We start from the raw sequence: 20,580 nt of genomic DNA on the forward strand, positions 1-20,580 counted from the left end.
AGCTATTAGTACCTATATGTAGCAACAGCATGTGGTAAGTTCCCCTTCAATGCCTATGCTGCCCTTATCACTGAGGCATGTAGGTTCAGCAGCTGCACAGTGCCCTCAAATTAACATATGGCAAGATACGTGCTGGCTACGGGCATCAAGAAGAGTTTTGAGTTGAGCAGGCAAGTTCTTGATTTGAGCCAGCAACATGTTGGCATCTTCATGCATTGGCTATGCCAAAATACATACTCTTACAGAAATAACCTGGATTGAAAATTAAGCTTACCCAACCACCCATTAATTATTTATATTAGAGGTGGTTATAGTAGAGGTGGATTTGTGTTGCTATTTCAAGCTCTATCCAGGTTTTGTATTTGAGTATCCAAATAAGAACTGTGCCTCTGAGATCCTTCATCTGTCTCAAAACAAGACAACTTGAGCATGTGAAAAACACAGCATGAACAAAAGCAGCAAGACTCATGACAGCAGACAACAGCTGCAGAGTGGCAGTCTGCACAGCAAGCTAGACAGTGAGTGAGTATGTGTCATTTAAAAGGTTTGACAGAAGGGTGTGTGTATGTTGATTGGTTCACTTGTAAAGGTTGCAACCGATTTCCTGCGTCTCCCAGAATGACTTTCAACAACCCCCAGAGAACAGCATGAACTTGCTGCATTCTGCTGTGGGTTGTATGTGACCAAAGTAAAGTAGTTGTATTGCAATATTGAATATTAGGTGGAAATTCATTTTTCCACCTTCAATAAAGCAAACAAGTAAACTCAAATTAATGAATATATATTTAGCCTATTTGTGATTACTAGAAGAGAAGAAACAATTTGCAACCATTTTTTTCATTATCTGTTGAGGCTGTGTTGCATTACAGACAATTGAGGCTATGGTCAGAGAAACTGGTATCTCTTCCTCTTCTATGATTGATTTTTTCATCTATGTTGTTGAAAGTTGACACCAGAATGTTCATGTTAATGGAGAAGTGTTAAAGACAAATTTGGAGGAAAGGTAGAGTGAATGAATGAATGAATGAATGAATGAATGAATGAATATGTTGCGAGCTAGCTAGCTATTTATGCATTTATTTTTCCCCACCATCAGGATTATAAAGCAATCCCATGATGAGCTGTCAGTCCCAGTGCTGCAGCTCAAATTGTCTGTGGACCACCACACTTAAAAAGAACATTACTCTGTCTAAAAAGCAGTGAGTATTCTTTAGGCAGGAGTCAACAAAAGTATGAAAAATGCTCAGATTTCATTCAGTACCAGGAACTGAAATTCAGTATGACTGGTATGCAGAGAAAACTTCCTGGTCTCACACATGTACTGTTACCAATGGAGAAAAACAGCAAATGAACCAGGTAACCAGGAAACAGTTGACTGATGAATTAGCCGAGATGTTTTGACTTGACCCACCGTCTGTCACTCTTCTATTCAGTGTTTGGACAGATGGGACATAATATTTTCCAACAGTCCACATGAACTCTTCATAAAGGCTGTAAGATTTCACTTCATTTTTCTCCTCATTGAGGTGGGCTTGGTTGATCTAGCCACTTGAATACAGACACTTGAACAACTGGTCTCAATAGACACAGATGCAATTTAAAGTAAATTAAGTCTCTGTACACTTTACCACTTTCAGAGCTGCCAACTCTCACGCACTGAGCGTGAGAATCACGCAAATTACCCTCTTCACACGCTCTCACGCCACACCTATTTCTCACTCTGTCAAATCAAAAAAAAAAAAAAAATGAATGTCAGGTGACGCGCTATTTTGCCGCGAACTTACAGCCTGCTTTGAAAACATTTCGGACAGACTCCACTAGTGCTCTACATCGGAGGTTTCGAATTCGAAAAACAATCTGACAGGTGGTGAGTATTAGCCTACTAACACTATGAACTTGAACTTGAACTATTACTACTACTACCAGTGCCTGAAATGGGCCGGTACTCACCGGTAGAGTACCGGCACTTCTGATTTTTGTCCACATGAGTACCCTTACTTCTTATTCCGTACCGCCACCTCCTGGTACGCCTTAGTTGAATGAAGAGAGTATCTCCGTATGAAAAAAGTGCGCCATAGACTTGATAGGGCTTCATTTAAGCAGACAGCATCCTACAAAGCTGCATAGATCAAGTGAAGAGGTGTCACTCTGGCCCTAAATTAAATAGCCTCTTGTAATTACGTGTTCTGCAATATTAAAATCATTCTACTGACGTTTTGCCCCGCAAAGGCAGATTGTAAAGAATATAATGGCTTACATTCTGATGCAGGACTTTGTGGGCAAAACGACAATGGAATGATACTAATTGTGTAGAAAAAAGAAATACATTTATATTGTGAGCAGAGTGATGCCTCTTCACTTGATCTGATGGAGCAGAGCAGTCAGTGGAGCACAGGGCCGTTAAAGTGTCAATCATGAAGAAATTCATGGTAATCAAACGCCAATATGTCCAATCAACACTACTGGTCAGGTGCCAATAGAGAGAGAAAAGAAAATAGAGGACGTGCAAGCACAAATGAAAGGTATGTTATTGCGCCAAGGAGGAATAAATGTATGTAAAAAGTTACATAATGCTAGTTTTCTTATATCATGACTGTCAACAACAAAAGGTCAATATTGCTTTGTTGCCACTACCTCCAAAAAGCACAGACAGCTCTGTCCGTCAGTTATATAAAGACAATATTGGCCTCTGTCTATTTGCATCAGGCTTCTGTATGCTTGTAAGTATGTAATCTTTCTCTGATGTAATCTTTCTCTGATATTATTACAGCACTAACCCAGCACATTTTTCTGTATTGATTTTTTTTAAATGGCAAGGTAGGTTAGGACTAGTTGTTTTGCAGCTAAACTGACTGCAGTCTTGTTTCATTTTCAGTTGGTTTTATTGTAGCATATATGCAATATTATATTTGTATGTAATGAAATGCATACAAAAATACATTTGAAGTGGGATATATTACCAAGATATGCGTATAAATATAAATATGTCCAAGCCACCAGGTCAATGATCCCTCTGGTGGCCAAAAACTGTATTTCTATGTTCATTTTTTAATGGTTGGGGTAAGGATTAGAAGTTATGAAACTGGGGAAATGGCTGTAAATAGTCATGTTTCTTTACTTCAAGTACAAAAATGAATAAAAAATAAATGTCTTCGGCATGCGGTGGCAACCCCGAACGGGCCCCAAAAAAATTTGCCGCATGCGCACCCAACTTCCATCAAATCTCACTCCAAGGTTTTCTGTAAAGTTGGCAGCTGCATGACCAGCTCAAAATCATGACAAAGTGGATCACCACGCCATAAAGATTAACCAGTTTTATTATAAACTAAACGATAAATACACAAACCAATATGATGTAGTGTGGTCCATCAGTATAGTCAGTATGCCGGTAGGGTGTTGCCATAATTTAAGTATAAGAACTGATAACACAACCTTTAATTACAAAATAGTACATTATTATGATGCATAGCTTACATTGGAAAGTTTTCTTTCCCGTTAACTTGGCAATTCTCGCTCCAAAGCAGTTATTAGGGTAAGGGTGCATTAAGTGTGGAATAATTGTACTGCATGTTGGTATTTATATAGACATGGGACAGTCTGACACACTTACTTGGTGCCACATGAACACGCACTTCAGTACACAAAACTGCAAGTATGTGTGACCAGGCCAGGTTGACGGCGCAACTAGATCTTATCTATAGGCCAAATACTCTAGGTTGACTATGTCACGTTGGGACTTTCACCCAAATAAATAGCTACTTGAATACACTTGCAACAAACTAAGAGGGTTTCCACATACACAGATTGATTCTGCAGAATGAAGGACAGAGATGCGAGTTTCACACATAAAAAAAGTAGAAATTTATTTGAAGTCTGATCAGCAACAAAGCTATAATGGTAAAACAATATACAATTTAATAATATTCTAATTCTCTGAAAACTTAGTTATGGTTATTAAAATAACTAGAATTGGCAGTTACCAAACAATTCAATTGAGACTAATGGAGGGCTGCAGGCTGACAGCAGTGTGTGTGTGTGTGTGTGGGGGGGGGGGGGGTATCACGTATATTGTTTTTTCACAATTGCTTACACACATTTTCTTAAACTAGGGCTCATTTTCTCAAAACTCTAAACACAAAACCACTCACACAAAACCCCACAAATCACTGGCAAAATGAAACACTGCATTCAAAACCATTTTTATCTCTTTTCAAAATGTTATTTTGCAATAAAATGACACACACAACCATCAAATGAATACATCTTTCTAACCGACTACACACTGATGTGCTCAATGGAAAACACTATTATGAATCGAAACGAGAGAAAACTACACATTACTGTGTGTAGTGTTTTGCAAAAAGTGTGATAGAGAATTGCAAACTGAGTGAAAAGCAGAAAATGTGCTTGTGGGTTTGCAGACTTGGTTTAGGGATTTGATACATGAGTTTCAGGTTTTAGTGATTGTTGTCCAAAGTTCCAGTTTTCCAGTGTGTAAACAATTGTGAAAAACTAATGGAAACTCTGGCTAACACCACTTGTAAAATATTATGGCTGGAATGATGACTTGTGTGCATCTCCTAACTCGCTAGTGACTCCAGGAATAGTGACCAACTCAGTGGGTTGTCTATTAGGACAGATGAGCACTAACGAGGTTGAAACATTTATAACTGAGGATCATTACAGTAACCTTTACTATCGTTTTCTGATCTCAGAGACTGAAGGGGTTCTCTGTTGTGCAATATGGCAGCTATCGCTAAAGTTAAAAATCCCAATTAGTCTGGCGGTTGGTCAAAAACTCTTCTGGAACTGAACGTTTCAACTCTACAAGCTACCAGTTACGTGTGGGTAATGGGACAGGCCCTAAATTACCCATAGGTTTAATGTGAGTAAGTGTTAGTCCTGTGACTGGTGACCTGTCCAGGATATTTCCTGGCCTTCCAGGATATTTCCTGGCCTTCCAGTCTCCAGCCCCCCACCCTGGGACCCTGAATAGCAAAAAGCAATTATGCAAAATGAATGAATGAACGAATGAATGAATGAATGAATATTATGTGAATGAAGGAAAAAACAAATAGTTTTCTTTGCATGCATATTTTTATTCATAGTGAAAAGCATAAGATACATGTTTTGCAGTATAATAATTGCAGATAAAATTGAGATACTGATTGGTTATATTACATTACATTACATCATTTAGCAGACGTTTTCTCCAAAGCGACTTACAATAAGTACATTTTGTCAACAGTAGTGAAACCTTACTGTGCATCACAGTCTTCATCAGCTAAGCCTTCTAATAGGAATAAGAAGCATTCGTAGATTATTATTTTTTTTTTAATATTGAAGAAGGGTAAGAAGATAGGTTAGTTCAAGAAGGGTCCAGGTGTAACCTGAAATGATGTGTCTTTAGTCTCTGCCGAAAGATGGGCAGTGATTCAGCCATTCTGACAGAAGAGGGGAGCTCGTTCCACCATTGTGGCGCCAGGGATGAGAAGAGTCGCGACCGGGATGAGCAACTTCTGAGCCTATGTAGCGATGGAGGGGTGAGGTGACCTACGAGGGTGGAGGAGCGGAGGGAAAGAGGCGAGGTTTGGAATCTGACCATAGATTGCAGATTAGACATTGTTAAGATTCCCTGAAAGAATGTTTTCATATGTCACACATATAAATGTATGCAGCTAGCTATTCCCTATATTATGCCACTAACATGGATAGTTTATATATTAAGTGTAGAGGACACTAAGTTGTAATTTTGACTTCAGAAGGCTGTAATATTTTTTTAAAAAAATGCAGGCCCCTGAATCCAAATATGCTTAAAAAGCTGGCCTGATCTTCATTGCTACAGCTTTCAGGGAGTATTGATAGCCCTTCCAGCTGGACCAGGTTACACTTGTTCCAACATGTGATGTTGTCCCCCAGAGATATGCACCGTTAATGTTAGAACGTTGGCAAACATTATACCAAAAGGCCCCATAATAATAACTTCCACAATTCTTGCTCCAATTGTCCTGATCTTTATCAAAAGTGGTGAATTTCTGCCCATTATAGTAAGTCATTGAGTCTCCTGCTCCTCCATTCCTGAAGCCAGACACCTGCAGCTTGTAGCCATCAGCCTCAGAGCCAACAGAGAATGAGGAGTACTGGGCAAACGCTTTGTTTCCCTCAAAGTCCTCCATGTCCACTCTCAGCTCATACGTTCTCTTCTTGGTGAGGAGATGCATGTTCTCCAGTCCCAGCCAGTACTCTCCTGATGCGTCTCCAAAGCCCACTTTGTACTGCTCCCAGGGTCTGTAAAAATTCAATGTGCCGTCCATTCTTCTCTGGATGACCGTCCACTTCCCTCTATCAGTGTCCATGTCACAGTAGACCTGAACAGGTGTAAGAAAGGGGTAGATGGTGTACACACCACTCTCTGTGGAGACATTGCTGTAGATTTCATCACAGTCCGCAATCAGGGAGATATCACAGCGAGGAGAAGAGTGGGCTGTTGCAGCCAACAGCAGAACTGTGACAGCACAAACTGTCACTTTGAAAACTTTAAGTTGCATCTTCTTTTTCAGATCAAGGCACGAATGAAAGTGTCAAGTGGATGCACAGTCTTGCAGCTCCAGTGCTCTCTGAGCTGAAAAATGTCAATTTATAGTCACAAATGGTGACAGGTGATGGCAGTGATCAAAAAAAAAAAGCATTACATGACAGGTTGAACTCTGCAGCTGTCTGACCAGTTTGCAGTTGATACGATTCTGGATTATATTTCATTGCTTTCAATCATCCAAAAAAAAAATAAAAAAAAAATGAAACACTCATTTGTTTAGATAGAACATCTTGATCTTAGCAGACTATTTTTATTTCCATATTCCAGTTGTTCAAATTGTGGTCTTAAAAAAGATTTGATTTGAATGATTCCTTCGTGCAGTGGATAAAAATGACTTCAGGCTCCTTGAGACATGAACACTAAAGAAAGAGTTTGTGAACAGCAGTTAGTTGTTTCTTGCGTTTTATATTACATTACATTGCATTTTACATTACATTTAGCTGATGCACATACCAAGAGCAACTTCAAGGAAAAATCCACCCTCAGATACTCTTAAACTGTTATATATCATCAATCTGTGATGTTCAGATTTCATCCACTACCAGGAACTGAACTTCAGTGTAACTGGTATGCAGAGAATACTTCCTGGTCTCACACATGCAACAGAAAAAATAGCCAAAAACCAGTTAACCAGGAAATTGTTGACTGATGAAAAAAATGCTCAGATTTCATTCACTGAGACATTGTTTTCCATTTAATAAAACCTCCAGTAATTATAATACAGGTATTAGGTAACAAATAGATTTGTATGACCGTAAGCTATGAGACAGTGCTCTACTGGGAACTGAACTTCAATATGACTGGTATGCAGAGAAAACTTCCTGGTCTCACACATGCTCTGTTCCCAATGAAGAAAAACAGCAAATGAACCAGGTAACCAGGAAACAGTTGACTGATGAATTAGCCGAAATGTTTTGAGTTTGACTCACCATCTCTCACTCTTCTATTCAGAATTGTTTGTTCAAATGGGACATCATATTTTCCAACAGTCCACATCTACATACATGCACTCTGCATAAAAGCTGCAGTACTAATTACATTTTTCTCTTCATTATTCTCCTCAATGAGGCAGGCTTGGTTGATCTTGCCACTTGAACACATGAAGACACTTGAACAACTGGACACTGTAGAGACAGATGCAATTTAAAGTGAATTAGGGGTTTGACTGCCCTGTATCCACTCCTCATCCCCTCATCTGAGCTTCAGAGTTAGAAAGAACTAATTTCAATAAATACTATAGTTACTTAACCAATATCAGACGAGAGGGAGTGCTGTTGTACTGTATATCAGCACAGCTGTGATTCGGTCGTAGGCACGAGGCCGCAGGCCGAGTGCCGAAGATAATCACAGCCGTGCTGATATACAGTATAACAGCACGACCTCGAGTGCGATATTGCTTTTATACAACAGTTGTATAAACAAAGCTATTCATCGAGTAATAATAGTCATTTTTTAAAAGTAATTTGAGACAACAGATTATTTTTGTCTGTTATTTGTCTCCGCCAATAAAAACAGTTCCCTCAGGATTGCACTACCAAGTGTTGCCAAGCAACAGGTAAACTGTTTCCCGACTGCAAGCTAGCTAAGCTAGCTACTTTGAGGTTAGCACAGACGATTTCAGCTTACTTTCTTCCCAATCTTCTGCCTCGGCCGACCGTTCACAATTAAGGTCAAATGTATCCATAACGCTGTCGCTACTAGGTGCGAATGAAGTTAGAGTTGTGTGTGGACGTGTACTGGGAATATCTGGTAAGCATTTGTTTGTTGCACAACACTGTGTATTGTCTGCTAGAAGTGCTAGCCAGCTACTCAGCTAACGTCAGATGACGTTGTTGTGATCCGCTTTTTATTTCTCCTCAAAAGAAACGCTCCAGGCAGAGCTTTCTCCACACAGAAAAACGCTGTGTGTGAACGCAGCCTACTCAAGGTTACATTAGAACACCTGTGAAGCGGAGTGATACATACAGTACAGCGTCCCAGTGCTGTTATACTGTATATCAGCACTCATGGAATGCCTCTTGTCCAATCAAATTGCTCAACCGAAACTAACTGTTGTATAATGCACTATAGATATAAGATGTAGGCCAAGCAAAGAGCCCGATAACCCCCTAACAGAGTATGTAAGTGTAAGAAAGTATACTATAGGAGTTATTCAAATTAATCACTTAGTTTCCCAATTATTTTAAGGGTGAGTGGTGATGGCTTAGATTTTTTTCTCTGACACCATACTGAAGTCAGTGACTTCCTCCTTATCGTTATTGACTCATTCTCATATTATTCCTCTTTCTTGCCCCATAGTCTTCCCTTTCTTTTGGAATAGCTATATAATTGACATTCCTGTGGGCTGAAGGAAATACAAGTACTTTTCTTGGCATCCATGCATGAATTCATGGAGACATTTTAACCTTTATTTATACAGGGCAAGTTGACTGAGCATCCACGCTCTTTTTCAGCAGTGCCCTGCTTCACATTCATACAGTTACAGGCATTCACACCTGTGAGCTGCCCATTACAACCACTGTCTTCTACTGTTGGCTACGGAGCAGCTCCACTGGAGCAGTTGGGAGTTAAGCACCTTGCTCAAGGGCACCTCAACAGAAGAGCATTTAGCAATCACTTTCTCCGCCCAGATTTGTCCAAGCAATCTGGGATTTGAACCACAACCCACAGGTCACAAATCCACATCTCTAACCTCGAGGCTACCACTGCCCCCAAATCACATCTTATCAAATCATCAAATCACAACTTTGGATATTTATCATTTATGTGACAATGTTAGTTTTTCTGATGTCCTGCAGGGATTTAATCTATAAATACTTTTTTATATGTATATAAATTATAGTTTTCCTGACAATATTTCCTCAGTGGCAAACTGGATAAAGCAGTATGATGACTTGTAGTGTGATGACTAGACTGTTAAGATGAAGATGGAGCATTTTCTAACAGTAGAATATCAGAACATTATGTTGATATGTATTATTAACTGCATCCCACACCCCCAGTGCATGGTCAAGCCCTAAATACATGCCCTGCACCACGCACAGCTGTCCCTTCTCTTAGCCATCACTTGACTCTTCTCCCTCCTGAGTCCACTGGCAAACTTAAAGACTCAGTCCATCCTATTTTCTCATCTTTTTTCCAATGGACCAAAATTGACCCTCAAAGCACCCAAAACATTCCTTTTTCAACACACTGATTGCTCGCTCTGTAATGGATCAGGATCACCAACTCTTAGATAGGCAACTATCACATTTCTGTTCAAATGTGGTAAGGGTGCACTTGACGGCAGCTCCTATAGACCTTTCTCACTCTTAAATGTAGATGCAAAGATGTTAACAAAAAGGAGTTATTTTGTGATGAAGCGTTGTAATTTACCATTTTGCTGTACCCACTTTCCCTCAACCTGCCTCATCTACTTCTACTTCAGTTAGTGATTTCCTGCATCTCCCAGAATGCCTTTCAACAACCTCCAGAGAGCAGTGTGAACTTGCTGCATTCTGCTGTGGGTTGTATGTGGAGTAAAGTAGCTATATTGTGATATTGGATATTGGGTGGATATTAATTTTTCCACCTTCAATAACTTGTAAAACAAACAAGTATAATCACATTAATGAATATTTATTTATTTGTGGTTACTAGAAGAGGAGAAACAACTTTCAAACTTTCTATCACCAATAGCTGTTAACAGTGTGGAAAGCTAAGTGTTTTATGGTGGATTTTCTCTTTAGAGTGCAACACTCGTAAAGGCTTAAATTCCTACTATATTAATTCTAACAGTAAGCAACCAAGGTGTACAACGATTGATACCACAGCACCCTGTCAAATGATGTGATAAAATATCCCTGTGAGACCAGAATGATCATGTGTAATGGAGAAATTTGGAGGAAAGGTAGAATGAACGAATGAATCTATCTATATGTAGTGAGCTAGCTAGCTATTTATGCATTTATTTTTCCCCACCATCAGGATTATAAAGAAATTCCATGATGAGCTGTCAGTCCCAGTGCTGCAGCTCAAATTGTCTGTGGACCACCACACTTAAAAATAACTTTATTCTGTATAAAAAGCAGTGAGTAATCAGGAGTCAACAAAAGTGTGAAAAATGCTCAGATTTCATTCACTACCAGGAACTGAACTTCAATGTGACTGGTATGCAGAGAATACTTCCTGGTCTCAACAGAAAAAATTGCCAAAAACTAGTTAACCAGGAAATTGTTGATGAACAAAATGCTCAGATTTCATTCTATGAGACATTGTTTTTCATTTAATAAAACCTCCAATAATTATAATACAGGTATCAGGTAACAAATAGATTCGTATGACCATAAGCTATGAGATAGTGCTCTACTGGAAACTGAACTTCAATATGACTGCAGAGAAAACTTCCTGGTCTCACACATGCTCTGTTCCCAACAACAACAAGCACAGATCCTGTACAGACCCACGCCGCGTGTGTTCAATTCAATTCAATGCACTGAAGAATCACGACACTGTTATCGGTTAAATAATTCCACTAATGTCACTTAGATACCACAGGTAACAACGTTACCTAACGTCAAAGTTTATAGGGCAACGAAAGACGTGGATGTATGTAAATTAACAGCAGAGAGTGGGGCTCGGTTAGCCCCAAAGGGACTCTAGATGGCGATGTCATTACTAGCGTCCCAAAGATCTTCATCTAACTTACCGTTAATGAGAACTTCATTTAGCGACACCTTTCAAATGCCGTTTCCTTACCGCTGTGAAGTTAGTTTGAAGTTTGTGCCCGGTTGCACAAACACTCTTAGTTAAGTTTTATACCTTAAGTTCTCTTTAAGGTTCCTTATATTATTGCTAATGGGTTGCACTTAAGGGAATTGTTGTGGGTTGATACGAGGGGAACTGGGGTCTCTCTGGGAAATATCCCCACATCATAGAAAAAGGAAAAATAAATAAATACGGATGGGTGCAACCATGAATGCTGGTCCCCTGACCTCTGTCCCCCTTGTCTTGCCTTTTGCCCCGCTTGTGCTTCGGGGCCACCCGCCCTGTGGTCAGGGTTCGGAGCTGGGGAGGCCGGCGGTCACTGTATCTGGGAGCCCCCCGCATCCCCCACCCTCACCCCCACCCTACCACCCTACCAGCTAAGCAACCCCCCCCCCTTAACTTGTGTAATTTCCAATATACTCACTAACTACAGTAAAATCTAACCTACTCTAATCTACTCTGACTTGAGTAAAAAAATTCCAACACTCCTTCCACACAGATGAATACAAATTGGTGCAGGCCATTATTTCCTGTCCTGCTTTGATTTTTTTCTCTGACACCATACTGAAGTCAGTGACTTCCTCCTTATCATTATTGACTCATTCTCATATTATTCCTCTTTCTTGCCCCATAGTCTTCCCTTTCTTTTGGAATAGCTATATAATTGACATTCCTGTGGGCTGAAGGAAATACAAGTACTTTTCTTGGCATCCATACATGAATTCATGGAGACATTTAACCTTTATTTATACAGGGCAAGTTGACTGAGCATCCATGCTCTTTTTCAGCAATGCCCTGCTTCACATTCATACAGTTACAGGCATTCACACCTGTGAGCTGCCCATTACAACCACTGTCTTCTACTGTTGGCTACGGAGCAGCTCCACTGGAGCAGTTGGGAGTTAAGCACCTTGCTCAAGGGCACCTCAACAGAAGAGCATTTAGCAATCACTTTCTCCGCCCAGATTTGTCCAAGCAATCTGGGATTTGAACCACAACCCTCAGGTCACAAATCCACATCTCTAACCTCGAGGCTACCACTGCCCCCAAATCACATCTTATCAAATCATCAAATCACAACTTTGGATATTTATCATTAATGTGACAATGTTAGTTTTTCTGATGTCCTGCAGGGATTTAATCTATAAATACTTTTTTATATGTGTATAAATTATAGTTTTCCTGACAATATTTCCTCAGTGGCAAACTGGATAAAGCAGTATGATGACTTATAGTGTGATGACTAGACAGTTAAGATGAAGATGGAGCATTTGGAATATCAGAACATTATGTTGATATGTATTATTAACGGCATCCCACACTCCCAGTGCATGGTCAAGCCCTAAACACATGACCTGCACCACGCTACACGCTGTCCCTTCTCTGCAGAAACCTAGCCATTGCTTGACTCTTCTCCCTCCTGAGTCCACTGGCAAACTTAAAGACTCGGTCCATCCTATTTTCTCATCTTTTTTCCAATGGACCAAAATTGACCCTCAAAGCAGGGCTGTAGTACTCGAGTCCGGTCTCCGGTCGCCATTTTTGACGGTCTTGGTCTCGTCTCGGACTCCTGGTTAATATGACTCGGACTTGAATCCGTCTCGGGAGTGAATATGACTCGGTCTTGAATCGGTCTCGGATTAATTAACGTTACATAATATTATTGTTTTTATAATATTATTGGTTTTATAATTATAATCTCTTCTAAGAAAGTGACCAGCAGCGAATTATACAATTTTCACAGTTGACAAAGTTATGTGCCCACCGAAAGGTTTAGTGATATGCCAACTGCCCAACCAACAAAACTCACCATGTCCATATGTAACGTTGCCCAAAGTTGTTCAATGCCCATGTTCAGATAGTAACGTTTATGCATCAAGAGCATACCAGTAAAACAAGACACAGCATAATTAATAACATAATTGCATATTTCATTAAAACTGCATATGATAACTAATTGATCAAATATTAAAATCTAAAAAATCTTGCTATTAATTTAGGAATTGGCCTTAGCCAGACCCAATAAAATCACCTGTGACAGAAGATCCTGTGGATTTGTCATTTTCCAATGTCAGTGTACTGGCTGTGGCTAGACTATCACAACCAGAGGGACTGCCAAAGTGCTGAGTTATCCTATGCAGTTTTAGTATGACATAAGATTATTTCAATAATATGATTAAATTAAAATGTCATGCCAGGTAAGAATATTTTCAGTCAAGCAATGCTGAGAGCAGCATATGGTTGTGGAGCAGTAAGAAAAAGTAGGTGAAATAGATTAATCCACTTCTAGTTAAGTAAAGGTTCAACTACTGTATGTTATGAACATAAACAAGCTGCCTACAATTAATTTTGTCCTCAAAACATGCTAATTTTGTTGAAATGTCTTTAGAAACCTCTCTTCTATTTTAGGCAATAAACAAAAATATGCTATTTTAGTCAATAAATACAATGGTAGCCTTGGATAACACATTGCTATGGTATTGGTCTCGAATTGGACTCGTAGTTTTGCGGTCTTGGTCTCGACTCGGTCTCGACCCCCCTCGGTCTTGGTCTCGACTCGGTCTCGACCCTCTCAACTCCCCCCGGTCTTGGTCTCGACCCCCCTTGGTTTTGGTCTTGAATCGGACTCGATTCACCAATGACTCAATCTGGACTTGGACTCGACCAAGGCGGTCTCGACTACAGCCCTGCCTCAAAGCACCCAAAACATTCCTTTTTCAACACACTGATTGCTCGCTCTGTAATGGATCAGGATCACCAACTCTTAGATAGGCAACTATCACATTTCTGTTCAAATGTGGTAAGGGTGCACTTGACAGCAGCTCCTACAGTATAGACCTTTCTCACTCTTAAATGCAGATGCAAAGATGTTAACAAAACTTCAAAAATAACGTGCACAAGGGCTACACAACATAGTCACCCTCTTAGCCTGCCTGTTTGCTCTAGCTAGTGAACCACTCTTTGTCATGATTAAATGCCTAACATTGCTTTGTAGAAAGCAATGTTTGAGCACAGAGTGTGCCTCTATGCAAGACTGTCCCCCCGCAAAAAACGACCCCATAGGTCATTTGTTCCTACCCTCTAATACGACCCACAGGAGCGTTTCCTAAATTAGCGCCCCTACCGGCGGCAGGAGATGGCTACGTTGGTCTGCGTCCACGTCACGTGACTGTCAAGTTTCTCTCTGCGGTGAAAAAAAAATGGCTGACATTCCTTTTATTCTCAGTGGAAAATGCAATATTTTAAGATAGTTTCGGCATTAAAATGCGTTTTGATAACATTTCTAGCGAGAAATGTGCATTTTATTTTCATAATCTTCGTTCAGTGAATGTATATGATGTTTGATTTAGTTTGTTAGTTATTACGAAGATTCATTCAGGCTTTCTATCGTTGCTATGGTGGTTGCTATGGACGCTGCTATGGACGTGTTCGACTCCTGTTTTGGGTTGTCTGCCATCAGTGGGCTTCATTCTATTTCAAATTGCCGCAAACAAACAAACAAAAAGCTTCATTTTATATATTGGGCCTTCAAAGTGCTCTCTGAAACTAGGCCTGATATGGCTTGTGTCCCTGAAATGAGAAAATTAAAACTTTGTCGTAGAGCTAAACCAAATACATCGTTGGGAAGGTCTCGACCTGGAGAGTAACATATGTCAGTATGAAGATTCTACATGGCTCCTGCTTTGAAATACTGACCTTTGAACCTTGACCTTGGTGTATGTTTGAAGGCTTATAATTCAGCAACAAAAGGGGTTACAGACATGGGACCAACTGTTATAGAGAGCTCTTGACCTCAGCTATCACGTGAGTATAGTCAACAACTGGGGGCGCTATCAGATATGGGTAAAATATGGTAAAAATTAATTTTCACCCATTTAACAATTAGATATTTAAAATCTGATTACACAAATGTGTTTACCATCCCCTTAAACTCCTCAGTGTACTCTCAATTCAGTATTTACAACTTCCAATTCTAGGAAAAACACTAATATTTTTTAAAAACTACAGTTCCCTAGCTTGATACAAATCGGCTCCACAGTTGTAGTTCTTCCGGTTTGCAAAGTAGGGTTGTAAATAGGGTCGTAAAAAGATATATCTATTGAATATATCAAATATCTAGTACAGCCGAACTAGTAATTACACTGCATCTAGGTGATCTATGTTAAGAAAAAGTAAAGATGTTGGTTTATTTCAGATATTTTAGCCAAAACAGGAGTCGAACACGCCAAGTCCGCCCACAACAGCCCTTCCGTGAGCCACGTCATCCAACGGGGTGTGTGTGTGTGTGTGTGTGTGTGTGTGCGTGTGTGTGTGTGTGCCAACATTTTATTCTGGCGATTGGGTTGTTTTAGTTTAAAAGGTGGGGAAGCAGTTTGCTGTTGCCTGTTGACCGTCCTTCACATGAGCCAAAGCCATTGACAAAAAAGCGCTCTGACAGGAACCGAACTTATGATCATATGGTGTTATCGGATAACATCCGATAACTATCTTAAAATATTGCATTTTCCACTGAGAATAAAAGGAATGTCAGCCATTTTTTTTTTCGCCGCAGAGCAGGCCCGGACTGGCCATCGGGAGCACCGGGAGTTTTCCCGGTGGCCTGGCCTGCTAAATGGTCGTTTTTAGTTTTTTTTCAAGTTTTTTTTTTTTTTGCATGCTTTGCTTTGTTCACCTCAGGCAGGTGTTTCTATGTTTACTGCGGAGGCACAATCACCCTTTGCTTTCAGCCTGGATTTTGGAACGACTAAGTGTACTACCTCGGGATCTCAGGTGGCAATTGGACTTGTAGGGGATTAAAAGGTCAGAGATGTAGCTAGTTGCTAGTCCAACACAATGAATGTGATCAATAAAATCTTCAAATCAATTCTAAACTTTACAGGCTACCAATGTAAGAGTGCAAAATTTTGGACTAATATAGTCATATCTCTTAGATTTAGTTACAAGCCTTGCTGCAGCATTCTGTATTAACTTCTATATGCGAGTGAGAATTCTGACTGAGACAGGAGTTAAGAGAATTACAGTAGTATACTAGATGATATAAAAGCATGGATCACCTTTACAAGGTCAGCAAAGAATGAAAAAGACCTTATTTTGGAGATGTATCAAAACATCAAAAAAGGTTTGGATCAAATATCATTCTGAGATGTCCTACAAAGCACAAACAGCATCAGAGCCAACACCAAGGGCAAAAGGAGGGGGCTTTCTGGTAGTGCTTCTACCTGGGAGGTATACATCTATACCCACACACCTATTTAAGTGGATGATTGGCAGCACACTGGTGTGAAGCTCTGAGGAAGTGGGTGTGTCTGCCAACCCCACCCATATTATTAGTAATTCTACAAGCTACCGGTTATGTGGGTAATGGGACAGGCCCTAAATTACCCATAGGTGTTAATGTGAGTATGTGTTAGTCCTGTGACTGGTGACCTGTCCAGGGATCGTTTAGACCTTCCAGTCTCCAGCCCCCCACCCTGTGACCCTGAATAGCAAAAAGCAGTTATGCAAAATGAATGAATGAATGAATGAATATTATGTGAATGAAGGAAAAAACAAGTAGCTTTCTTTGCATGCATATTTTTATTCGTGTGTAGAAAAGTGTAGAAAAACATACATCCCTGTTAGGTCACCATTATAATCATTTCAGATAAAATTGAGATACTGATTGTTTATCAATCAATCAATCAATCAATTTATTTAAGTGCAGAAGCACCATGAAGCATGGTCCCAATACACTTTACAATTAAAAGAATACATAGGACAAAACATACAGCAAGCAAATAAAATAGTTAAAATAAAACAACCACATTGAAAACATCAATATTAAAAGGATGTTTGACATGTTTGTTAGACCAGCATTGAGAGAGCGAAGAGCATTACAATAATCAAGTCTGGAAGATACAAATGCATGGATTACAGTTTCAGCATCATGCAATGATAGAATAGGTCGGATTTTAGCGATATTACAAAGATTACGAGATTATATAATTAGACATTGTTAAGATTCCCTGAAAGAAGTTTTTCATATGATCAAATGTATGAAGACTAGCTATTCCCTATATTGTGCCACTACTATGCCACTAACATGGATAGTTAATATATTAAGTGTAGAGGACACTAAGTTGTAATTTTGACTTCAGAAGGCTGTGATATTCAAAAATGCCCCTGAATCCAAATATGCTTAAAAAGCTGGCCTGATCTTCATTGCTACAGCTTTCAGGGAGTAATGATAGCCCTTCCAGCTGGACCAGGTTACACTTGTTGCATAATGTGCTGTTGTCCCCCAGAGATATGCTCCATTGATGTTAGAATGGTAGCAAACATTATACCAATAGGCTCCGTAATAAGCACTTGCACAGTTGTTGCTCCATTGGTCCTGATCTTTATCAAAGGTGCTGAATTTCTGCCCATTATGTGTCGCCATTGAGTCTCCTGCTCCTCCATTCCTGAAGCCAGACACCTGCAGCTTGTAGCCATCAGCCTCGGAGCCAACAGAGAATGAGGAGTACTGGGCAAACGCTTTGTTTCCCTCAAAGTCCTCCATGTCCACTCTCAGCTCATACGTTCTCTTCTTGGTGAGGAGATGCATGTTCTCCAGTCCCAGCCAGTACTCTCCTGATGCGTTTCCAAAGCCCACTTTGTACTGCTCCCAGGGTCTGTAAAAATTCAATGTGCCGTCCATTCTTCTCTGGATGACCGTCCACTTCCCTCTATCAGTGTCCATGTCACAGTAGACCTGAACAGGTGTAAGAAAGGGGTAGATGGTGTACACACCACTCTCTGTGGAGACATTGCTGTAGATTTCATCACAGCCCGCAATCAGGGAGATATCACAGCGAGGAGAAGAGTGGGCTGTTGCAGCCAACAGCAGAACTGTGACAGCACAAACTGTCACTTTGAAAACTTTAAGTTGCATCTTCTTTTTCAGATCAAGGCACGAATGAAAGTGTCAAGTGGATGCACAGTCTTGCAGCTCCAGTGCTCTCTGAGCTGAAGAATGTCAATTTATAGTCACAAATGGTGACAGGTGATGGCAGTGATCAAAAAAAAAAAAGCATTACATGACAGGTTGAACTCTGCAGCCGTCTGACCAGTTTGCAGTTTATACGATTCTTTAGAATGGATTATATTTCATTGCTTTCAATCATCAAAAAAAATAAAAAAAATAATGAAACACTGAATTGTTTGGATAGAACATGTTGATCTTAGCAGACTATTTTTATTTCCATATTCCAGTTGTTCAAATTGTGGTCTTAAAAATGATTTGATTTGAATGATTCCTTCTTGCAGTGGATAAAAACTACTTCAGGCTCCTTGAGACATGAACACTAAAGAAAGAGTTTGACTGTGAACAGCAGTGAGTTCTTTTTGTTTGTTTGTTTGTTTTTCCAAATTAAAACAATGCCTCATGAAAAGTTAACAGCAAAGGGAATGACTGTGAAGCACTTCTTCATTGTTTTCTGCAAATTTTGATGCTGACATGGCCCAGCCCATGTTTGCAGAACCAAATTTGGCAGTGTTTCTGACTTCTGTTTGCATTTTCAGCCAGATGGAGGCCAAGCAATGAGCTACTGAACTTCAAACACAAAGTAGCAGAGTGTCTTTTTTAACTTGGTTCAAATCTATGTCCAGGATCTCCAGAGAGCAGCGTGAACTTGTTGCATTCTACTGAGGGTTGTATGTGGAGTAAAGTAGTTATTGAATATTGGGTCGATATTCATTTTTCCACCTTCAATAACTTGTAAAACAAACAATATAATAATATAATCACATTAATGAATATTTATGTATTTGTGGTTACTAGATGAGGAGAAACAACTTTCAAACACCGCCAATAGCTGTTTTATGTTGGATTTTCTCTTTAAAGTGAGAGCAACACTCGTAAAGGCTTAAATTCCTACTATATTAATTCTAACATTGCAAGTAACCAAGGTGTACAACGATTGATACCACAGTACCCTGTCAATTGATGTGATAAAATATACCTGTGACACCAGAATGATCATGTGTAATGGAGAAGTGCTACAGAAGGACAAATTTGGAGTAAAGGTAGAATGAACGAATTAATGAATGAATCTATTTATATGTAGCGAGCTAGCTAGCTATTTATGCATTTATTTTCCCCCACCATCAGGATTATAAAGCAATCCCATGATGAGCTGTCAGTCCCAGTGCTGCAGCTCAACTTAAAACACAACAAACACAAAATCAACTTAACTTAAAAAGAACATTATTCAGTCTAAAAAGCAGTGAGTATTCTTTAGGCAAGAGTCAACAAAAGTGTAAAAAATGCTCAGATGTCATTCACTACCAGGAACTGAACTTCGATGTAACTGGTATGCAGAGAATACTTCCTGGTCTCACACATGCAACAGAAAAAATAGTCAAAAACCAGTTAACCAGGAAATTGTTGACTGATGAAAAAAATGCTCAGATTTCATTCACTGAGACATTGTTTTCCATGTAATAAAACCTCCAATAATTATAATACAGGTATCAGGTAACAAATAGATTCGTATGACCGTATGCTATGAGACAGTGCTCTACTGGGAACTGAACTTCAATATGACTGGTATGCAGAGAAAACTTCCTGGTCTCACACATGTACTGTTACAAATGGAGAACAGACTCACTAGCTGTCACTCTTCTATTCAGAATTGTTTGTTCAAATGGGACATAATATTTTCCAACAGTCCACATCTACACACATACACTGCATAAAAGCTGCAGTACTAATTATTAATTTTTCTCTTTATTATTCTCCTCAATGAGGCAGGCTTGGTTGATCTTGCCACTTGAACACATGAAGACACTTGAACAACTGGACACTGTAGAGACAGATGCAATTTAAAGTGAATTAGGGGTTTGACTGCCCTGTATCCACTCCTCATCCCCTCATCTGAGCTTCAGAGTTAGAAAGAACTAATTTCAATAAATACTATAGTTATTGCACTATATTTTAACATGTAGGCAAAGCAACCTAGCCATCGCTTGAGTCCACTGGCAAACTTAAAGACTCAGTCCATCCTACTTTCTCATCTTTTTTCCAATGGACCAAAATTGACCCTCAAAGCACCCAAAACATTTCTTTTTCAACGCACAGGAGTCGAACACAACAGCCCCTCCGTGAGCCACGTCCAATGTGTGTGTGTGTGTGTGTGTGTGTGTGTGTGTGTTCGACTCCTGTTTTGGCTAAAATATCAGAAATAAATCAACATATTTACTTTTTCTTAAAATAGATC

The 20,580-nt window shown here is 39.7% G+C and overlaps 2 pseudogenes; both read right to left on the reverse strand.

Moving 5' to 3' along the window:
- Positions 1 to 5,676: 5,676 nt before the first annotated feature.
- LOC139928601 (microfibril-associated glycoprotein 4 pseudogene) lies at positions 5,677 to 6,623 on the reverse strand (annotated as a pseudogene).
- Positions 6,624 to 17,352: 10,729 nt separating this feature from the next.
- Positions 17,353 to 18,333, reverse strand: LOC139928594 (microfibril-associated glycoprotein 4 pseudogene; annotated as a pseudogene).
- Positions 18,334 to 20,580: the final 2,247 nt, after the last annotated feature.

Source organism: Centroberyx gerrardi, chromosome 7, assembly GCF_048128805.1.
Source record: "Centroberyx gerrardi isolate f3 chromosome 7, fCenGer3.hap1.cur.20231027, whole genome shotgun sequence".
NCBI classification, from domain to species: domain Eukaryota; kingdom Metazoa; phylum Chordata; class Actinopteri; order Beryciformes; family Berycidae; genus Centroberyx; species Centroberyx gerrardi.